Genomic DNA, 7,199 nt, shown 5'->3' on the forward strand with positions numbered 1-7,199 from the left:
TAAAACAATATCGAACAATAACCATCCACGAAATAATCAAATATATTGTTGCAGGAGATACAGTGGTTCCTCCTCCCGCAGTGTGAAGACGATCATACTGGGTGAAGCTTATGGAAATGCACTGATTCGTGATTAATTCTATCCCAGTTCCGCTACAGCGCTTTTAGCCAGGTCAGCTGTGTAAAGACGGCTTATGTACATACATTAAATCACACTCCCTATTCTTCCCACGGCCTCAGAGGCTGCGGTACGGGACCGGTCCTATAGCTATTCACAGACAGGACACTGGAACAAAAGTCCTGCCTGTGTCATTCAGAATATTCCAGCATTACGGGACGGCAAAATGTAAGCAAAAAAAAGCAGCGTTTTCCCTCTTGTTTCACCTCCCACTACAAATTCAATACGCTGCCATTCACTAGCATTGCAACACCAGTAACAACTAAGGTGAAACGCGGTCACTACCCAGAATTCTCCTTGTTTGGGCTTTCTGTGCGTGTGTGTTTGTGTTTGTGTGTGTATGTGTGTGTGTGTGCGTGTGCAAGCCCTCCATATCACCCGGAACATGCAGGTCCTAGCTTGATTGTGGGGCTGCGATTAATACGACTGCACATGCAAACACAAGAACACAATCCCTCGCTCTGTTCCTATGTGCAGAAAAAGACACAGAGAAGAAGAAGAGTTCAGTGGTTAACCTGAACAGACAGCACATTGTTACAGGGCCGCAGATGAGCGGAGATTCACCATTATGATCACAGCCTCCCCCCTTGGACGAGGCAGCCATCGCCTCCACTGAAAACAATAACCAGCAGTGAAAACAATGATCATTGTTTCATACAACCATCTTCTCGACCACATGATCTAAAAACACAACGTGGAGTTCGTCCAGTCACTGTCAGGAGTGAAACATAAGGTCAAAGTGGGCAGGCCTGGTAGGAAATAGGCCTTTAAAACCACCATCTGCCTCCATGAAATGTTTCTGATTTACCAGTTTCACATGGTGGCTGTTACAGGGATACAGCATCTAGTTCTTTGATTAAATTATTGTTGCGCGACATGAAAACTGGTAGCACCCTCTGTGTGTTCAGTATACTGTATATGTTAACATTTTTGCGATATACCAAAAATTTGGTACACTGGCACTTTCTGACCGACCAAAATTTCTACATGTCAGTCTGTTCGGATTTGTCAAGTTGTCAACTTTGCATAAACGGTTTCATTTGTGTTGCTTCAGTTAATCTGAGAGTCGAGCTTCAAAGTAGCAGAGCGAGTGCAGAATCAGCTGCGTCAAGCCAGACAGAGAAGAACAGAATATGAGCGGAAGTAAGGTGGGTTTACTTCAAAATAAAAGCATACCTTTTATATTTATGAGGCCAATGGTGAATGTAGTATTTCTGCAATGGGATTAGAAAAAGAAACAAATGATCGTTTCATTTATCGTTATCCAGGTAAATGTTAACAGTGTATAGTGGCACACTAAAAAGACACACTCTGGGTGCTTTTTGGAGTGTCCTTTGGCCCTATAGGACTGTATTGGAGAGCTGTGCACCCAGACAAGCAAGACATACAGTAAGTAGCTCTATAGTGAAGCATTTGAAGAGATTTTGATTAGAACCGATCAGTATTATGGAAAATAATGGGAAAGTTATGGTTTAAGATCGGCTTATTTTGCTAAAAGGTTTGTGTATTCCTTTAAGAGCAAGGAAAGCTGGTCTGTAGGTAGAGACTTATCAGATTTATTTTTTTACTATAAGTCCACTTCCACCTCCACACAATGCTGGCCTAGAACCCAGACTTGGCGGTTGCAAGTAAGCCTCAGAAATAGGCCTGTTATTGTTATGATATTGAAATTTTTTTTTCTTTGTACTTCATACGGTGTCGCTGCCTCTGTTCCTGAGCACCTAGGGCGCCGTGTTGATGTTGGCCGCCACGCTCATTCCAGAGGGGATTTTTCCTCTAAGGCAATAAGCTCGGCCCTTTTCTCCCCGTTACACTGAAGAATCATAATGTTGCCCCTCGGAGTGTTTTTCCCTCTTCTTGCTTTTCCCCACCCAGGCGCTTATTTAATCCATTTCCAGTCAGCTTCCTTCTCCGTCTACAGCAGACACACTTTTAAATTTTTCATTTTAAGAGGGTTGGAGGTGGGGATGTTATATTTAATCAGTCAATGAGAACCCATGTCTGTTTTCCATCACTGTCTCTTGATCCTGCAGATAAAAAAACTGTATTAATATGTATGGCTTGATAAACTGCAATAGAAACTATCCTGACAGAGAGAGAGAGAGAGAGACAGACCTGCAGGCAGACAGACAGAAATAACAACAAGACAGCAAGAAAGAAAGAGAAACAGAGAAAGAAAGAATGAAAGAAAGAGAGAAAGAACGAAAGAGACAGACAGAAAGAAAGAAAAAAGAACAAAAGAAAGAGAGAAAGAAAGCATTAAAGAAAGAAAAAAAACAGAAGGAAAGAAAGACAGAAAGTAAGACAGAAAGAGAAAGAGACAGACAGAAAGAAAGAAAAAGAAAGCCCTCAACCTCACACTTCTTCCTCTCCCCTTCATTCTCTCTCTCTCTCTCTCTCTCTCTCTCTCTCTCCCCCAGTCTTCCTCCCCGTCGCTCCCCTGACTCGAGGTGGAGCAGGTTTTGTGTTTTCTCTGCCGGTCCGACTGCTTGGCTCTCAGACCGGACTGAATCTGGCCCCGCACTCGCTCTCTCTCGCTCTCTCTCTCTCTCTCTGAGAAGTATCCGCTTTCATCTTACCGTCTTCCTCATCTCTCTCTCTCTCTCTCATATCACTCAACTCTCTCTCTCTCTCTCTCACATTCCACTCCCACCTTTCTTTCTCAAGTCTGTGCCATCTTTTTCTGTGAAACCTGATATTGGGAGGAACATGAGAGATTTTTTTTTTTACTGTGTTTCCATGCTTGCTAGCCTGCTCTCCGCCTATCTCTTGACTTTCCTACAGCACATAGTCAATCGGTCATGGGTAGCCTAATTAGGTCTGCACAATTAATCATGTATAATCGTATATGACAGTTTGTTTTCAAAGTTAATAGTCGTAGAACATATCTGCAATACTGAAACATCTCATTTAGAAAGCGACAAGACAAAGACAAAATAATTGCGATTAGCATTTTAGCCATAGTCATACATCCTGAAAAACTGCATCCCTGACAGGTTTACAAACTACAGAACATAATCTAGATTCTTTCCTACCACAATGGTTGATATGAAAAAGTCAAGGAGTCACTTTAGAAAAACCGAAATCTCAGAAAGCAGTCACAGGTGGTCACATGCTCGTAGTTCTCTTAGCAACTTTTTGACCATCGCTTGTCCAGGAATAATCTGTTCGCTTGCTCTCCAACAGAAATCACATTTTCTATGTTACTTCTGTCTTTCACAAACAACAAAAAATGGGAAATAAGATTCTAACATTTAAACGCTTAAAATTCCACACATGACTCCAGGCAATGACAGGCGTTTCAAATGCGTTTTGTGGGAGTGATGTCCTGGCTTTCACTGCCTGTTACCATTATGAACGTACACAGCCGGCCTGCTTTCCATCAGTGAACCTGAGGAACCCTCTAGCCAGCCCTCATCTTCCTGTGAAAGCCTGGTTCGGAGCCCGTTGGTTCCTGGAAGTCGTTTGTACAGCAGCTGTGTTTGTGTCTCTCCCTCCAGAGGGAACCTGGGGTCTGCTAGGATCAAACCAACGACAACACCCCTCCTGCCACCAGCTCCGCCCCCCGCTGGACGCCGTCTCTCACCGTCCCTGGTCGCCTCCTCCTACTCTGATCCATCATAAACCCCATTCCCAAAAAACCTTGGTTCCCTGGGCCGACTGTGCAGATTATCCTGTAGCGTGAATGGACTAAAGACTGCTGACTCTGACCGTTTGGCCCAACGCAATTTTTTTTTTTCCAATGTTTGAGTCTGGCCAGGCTCGTGTAGCGTGAAGCAGCCCAAGATTCACCAAGAATAAAATCTGAGAGTGACACTGATAACAGCCAATAGGAGTTTAGATACAAGGGGGAAGAAAAGAGAATGAACCAGAAGAGAAGTCACATTTTTTAACAGTAACAACAACGCCTGCTCACATAGAGTTTATATCAGCAAGATTCCCAACTCCACTTGCTCCACTCTTGTGATACAATTTCATTTCGAGGAATAAATCTCATATAAAATGGTATAAAACGACAGTGTACCTGGATCAATCTACATAAGTATGCAATTACAAATGAAGTGAAAGAAGTCTTATACAGCATTCCTCATCAATGTTACCCTTGTAATTAGGGCTGAACGATTTTGAAAAAATATCTAATTGCGATATGATTTGTGATATTAGAGGGAATGATAATTTTTACATCATTATTCTCATTTTAATTGAAAAACATATTAAAATGATTATGATGTGATTTTTGCGGGGATCTGTACCAAACAAAGATGTTTTCTTAAGTCTGTAGAATATGATGTGTAGGCCAGGTAATGTCATTTCAAAATACATTCGTAATGTAAATCTAATCTTCTAAGCTTCTGTACCATGAAGCAAGAGACAATAGAACAGTTATTTTGTAATTGTATTTACAGTCAACTGTTCTTGACGGATGGAGAAAAGAATCGGGTAGTGTGTGATCCCTCGTCTTCATGTGTGTGACGCCACATCTTTGTCCCGTCGCATAGCGTGAACAGACTCCTGACCGGACAACAAGAAGACCAGTCGCTTAGTCTGAACTGTAGTCTGACCTAGGGTAACAGCTGATGTTGAGGGAGGGGAGAGCATTTCTCATTCACTTCCAGTCACAAAGCTATTTTTCCAATCAATCCCTTTACTGTTACTGCTGCTGCAGGGGGTCAGTTCAGTCAGAGAGAGAAGCGAAGGGAGCTGGAAGCTAATTGAAGCCTCCTGTCAGGAAGAGAAGGAAGAAGAATGTTGCTATTGAAACCCCAGTTTATGCAAAACACCACACAGTGCCTTGAGCAATGTCTAAGAGACCAAAACAAACAGCAGCATGCAGCCTATACACATGTGCCATCGTATGTGCGGGGAACACCTAACTCGCCAGCGATCCTACCAGTCTCTCTCTCTCTCTGCCTATTAGCATTGCAAAGTTAATAATTACCATTTTACCATCTGTTGACAGTGGAGAGAGCCAAATGTGTAAAAGTCAACATGGCTAACATCGTGACAGACTGACAAAAGCACAAAATAGATGAATTTGGTTCATCAAACATCTAAGTGCGGAGGAGTGAAAACGTTTTTTTATTTTTCCGTTGGTTGTTCCTTTGTTTTTTTTCTAAGCCTTGCTGCTCCCTGTGTCTACTCTTGAGAAGAAATCCTAATTCTTCCACCTACAACAACAACAACCAACACAGCTGTGGGAAGATGCTATCGACTTTACACAATGGAGAACCTGACTAAGCTATTCACAGCAAAAAAATACAAACATCTTCAACAAAATTATCACCATCACCAACCGGAGCCGGAAGCAACCTTTCTACGGGCCACAGCGGCTGATACATCTCAAAATTCACCAGCCACTTTCGATATTTTACCAAGCAACTAGACTTTTAGAATGATATAGAACTTCCAAATGACGTCTGGCTCCTACCAGAGTGGAAGAAATGGTACAAAACCACAGCAAAAATACACCAGCATCTGGTTTGTGGCTCATAGTTTCAAACCCTGATACCCCATCATCTTTATAGCACATTAGCTTGGTTGAGCTTGGTTTCAATAGAATGCACACTGCCTGGGTATGGTGTGTGTGTGTGTGTGTGCGTGTGTGTGTGTGTGTGTGTGGGAAAGAGAGAGTGTGACCCCTCGGTAGTGCTCTGGCATCCCAGGAATGTGTGGGGTGCCCAGCACTAATCGCACAACCTTGCTGACTAACTGGCTGCACCCAATCTCTCTCATTCACACACACACACACACACACTCTTTCTCTCTCTCTCTCTCTCTCTCTCTCTCTCACACACACACACACACAAACAGCAATTTCTCTCTGCAAGCATATGAAAGCCTGAGGCAAACGCACATATCTGCCAGCTGAGAGGAAAGGAAGAGGAAGAAAAAAATGAAGGGAAACACCAGAGGATGAAGAGGAATGACTTGTGCAATAAAAAGTGGGGCGAAGGAGGGGAGAGCCGGTTAATCAAATTGCAGACAGACAATATCCTCCTTCTGGTTGTCCACACAATACAATGTAATGCTCCCGCCCACACACACACACACACACACACACACACACTTCTTCCTGCTTCAACACGAACATGGAAGTCAGATGTGATTGATACAATGAACCTGAACTTCTATGTAAAACTTTGGGCATGTTTGCACTGACACAGCACTGTGACATTAACACTGCGATATCACTGGTTGGGAAATGGCAATGTAGAAAGGCTGATCATGATAGTTAAGGTTATCTGTCCGACAAGAAAAGCCAATGTTACCAGAACCGGTTTGTCTCTTGGATTTGCCATTAAGCCGTCTAGCAAGCTTAGAGGGTCTTGGAAAAAAGAGCCACACAGCCTAGCTAGATTTCCGAGGCTATGGCTTTTATTTAAACAAGTTTTACAAGTGACTCATCACTTTGCACCTTGGCCATGCCTTCAAAACGACACCCATACATCACGTTGAAATTGTATAAAACACACAGACCTGACAGAAAGTTACTCTGGTCTCTTCAAACCCAGGCTGGGCAACCCTTTTAGCAGACTAAGTAGCTAGCGTTAGCCACCTTTAGCAACTAGCCCGTGAATCCAGCTAAAGCGGCTAAACTCATCAATGAGTTTTGCTCTGCCTGGCTATGCTAAGGAGGCAGTGAAGCGCCACAAGCTAGCGCACAACAAAACTAAAATTAAGAAAATACAAATGCGCTTACTCACCCCGAAACTCCCCGGTAAACTTTTCTTGCTGCCACCGGTGTAAGGAAATAAAGTTTCCTCTCTTAACAGCGCAGAAACGGGCTAACTTCAGACAAACTGTGTAACATTAGCCGAAGTCTCACTTTCCCGTCGCCATGTTGAACGGGGGAAATGCTACATCCGGGGAACTGCAGCCAAGCACCATGGCAACCAAATCAGCCACGGGCCACTGACAGAGACTGATTGACAAGGGATGACTCACTCACTCTCTCTCTCTCTCTCTCTCTCTCTCTCTCTCTCTCTCTCTCTCTCTCTCTCTCTCTCTCTCTCTCTCTCTCT

General features: G+C 43.4%; 1 protein-coding gene across 1 annotated transcript in view; it reads right to left on the minus strand.

The window, feature by feature from the left end:
• Positions 1-6,948, minus strand: part of pak4 (p21 protein (Cdc42/Rac)-activated kinase 4) — a 41,250-nt gene extending 34,302 nt beyond the window's left edge. Inside the window, exon 1 of the mRNA XM_078284323.1 lies at positions 6,882-6,948. The gene's annotated coding sequence lies outside the window, so the exon portion shown is untranslated. The remainder of the gene's footprint in view (positions 1-6,881) is intronic.
• Positions 6,949-7,199: the final 251 nt, after the last annotated feature.

Source organism: Centroberyx gerrardi, chromosome 6, assembly GCF_048128805.1.
Source record: "Centroberyx gerrardi isolate f3 chromosome 6, fCenGer3.hap1.cur.20231027, whole genome shotgun sequence".
NCBI classification, from domain to species: Eukaryota; Metazoa; Chordata; class Actinopteri; order Beryciformes; family Berycidae; genus Centroberyx; species Centroberyx gerrardi.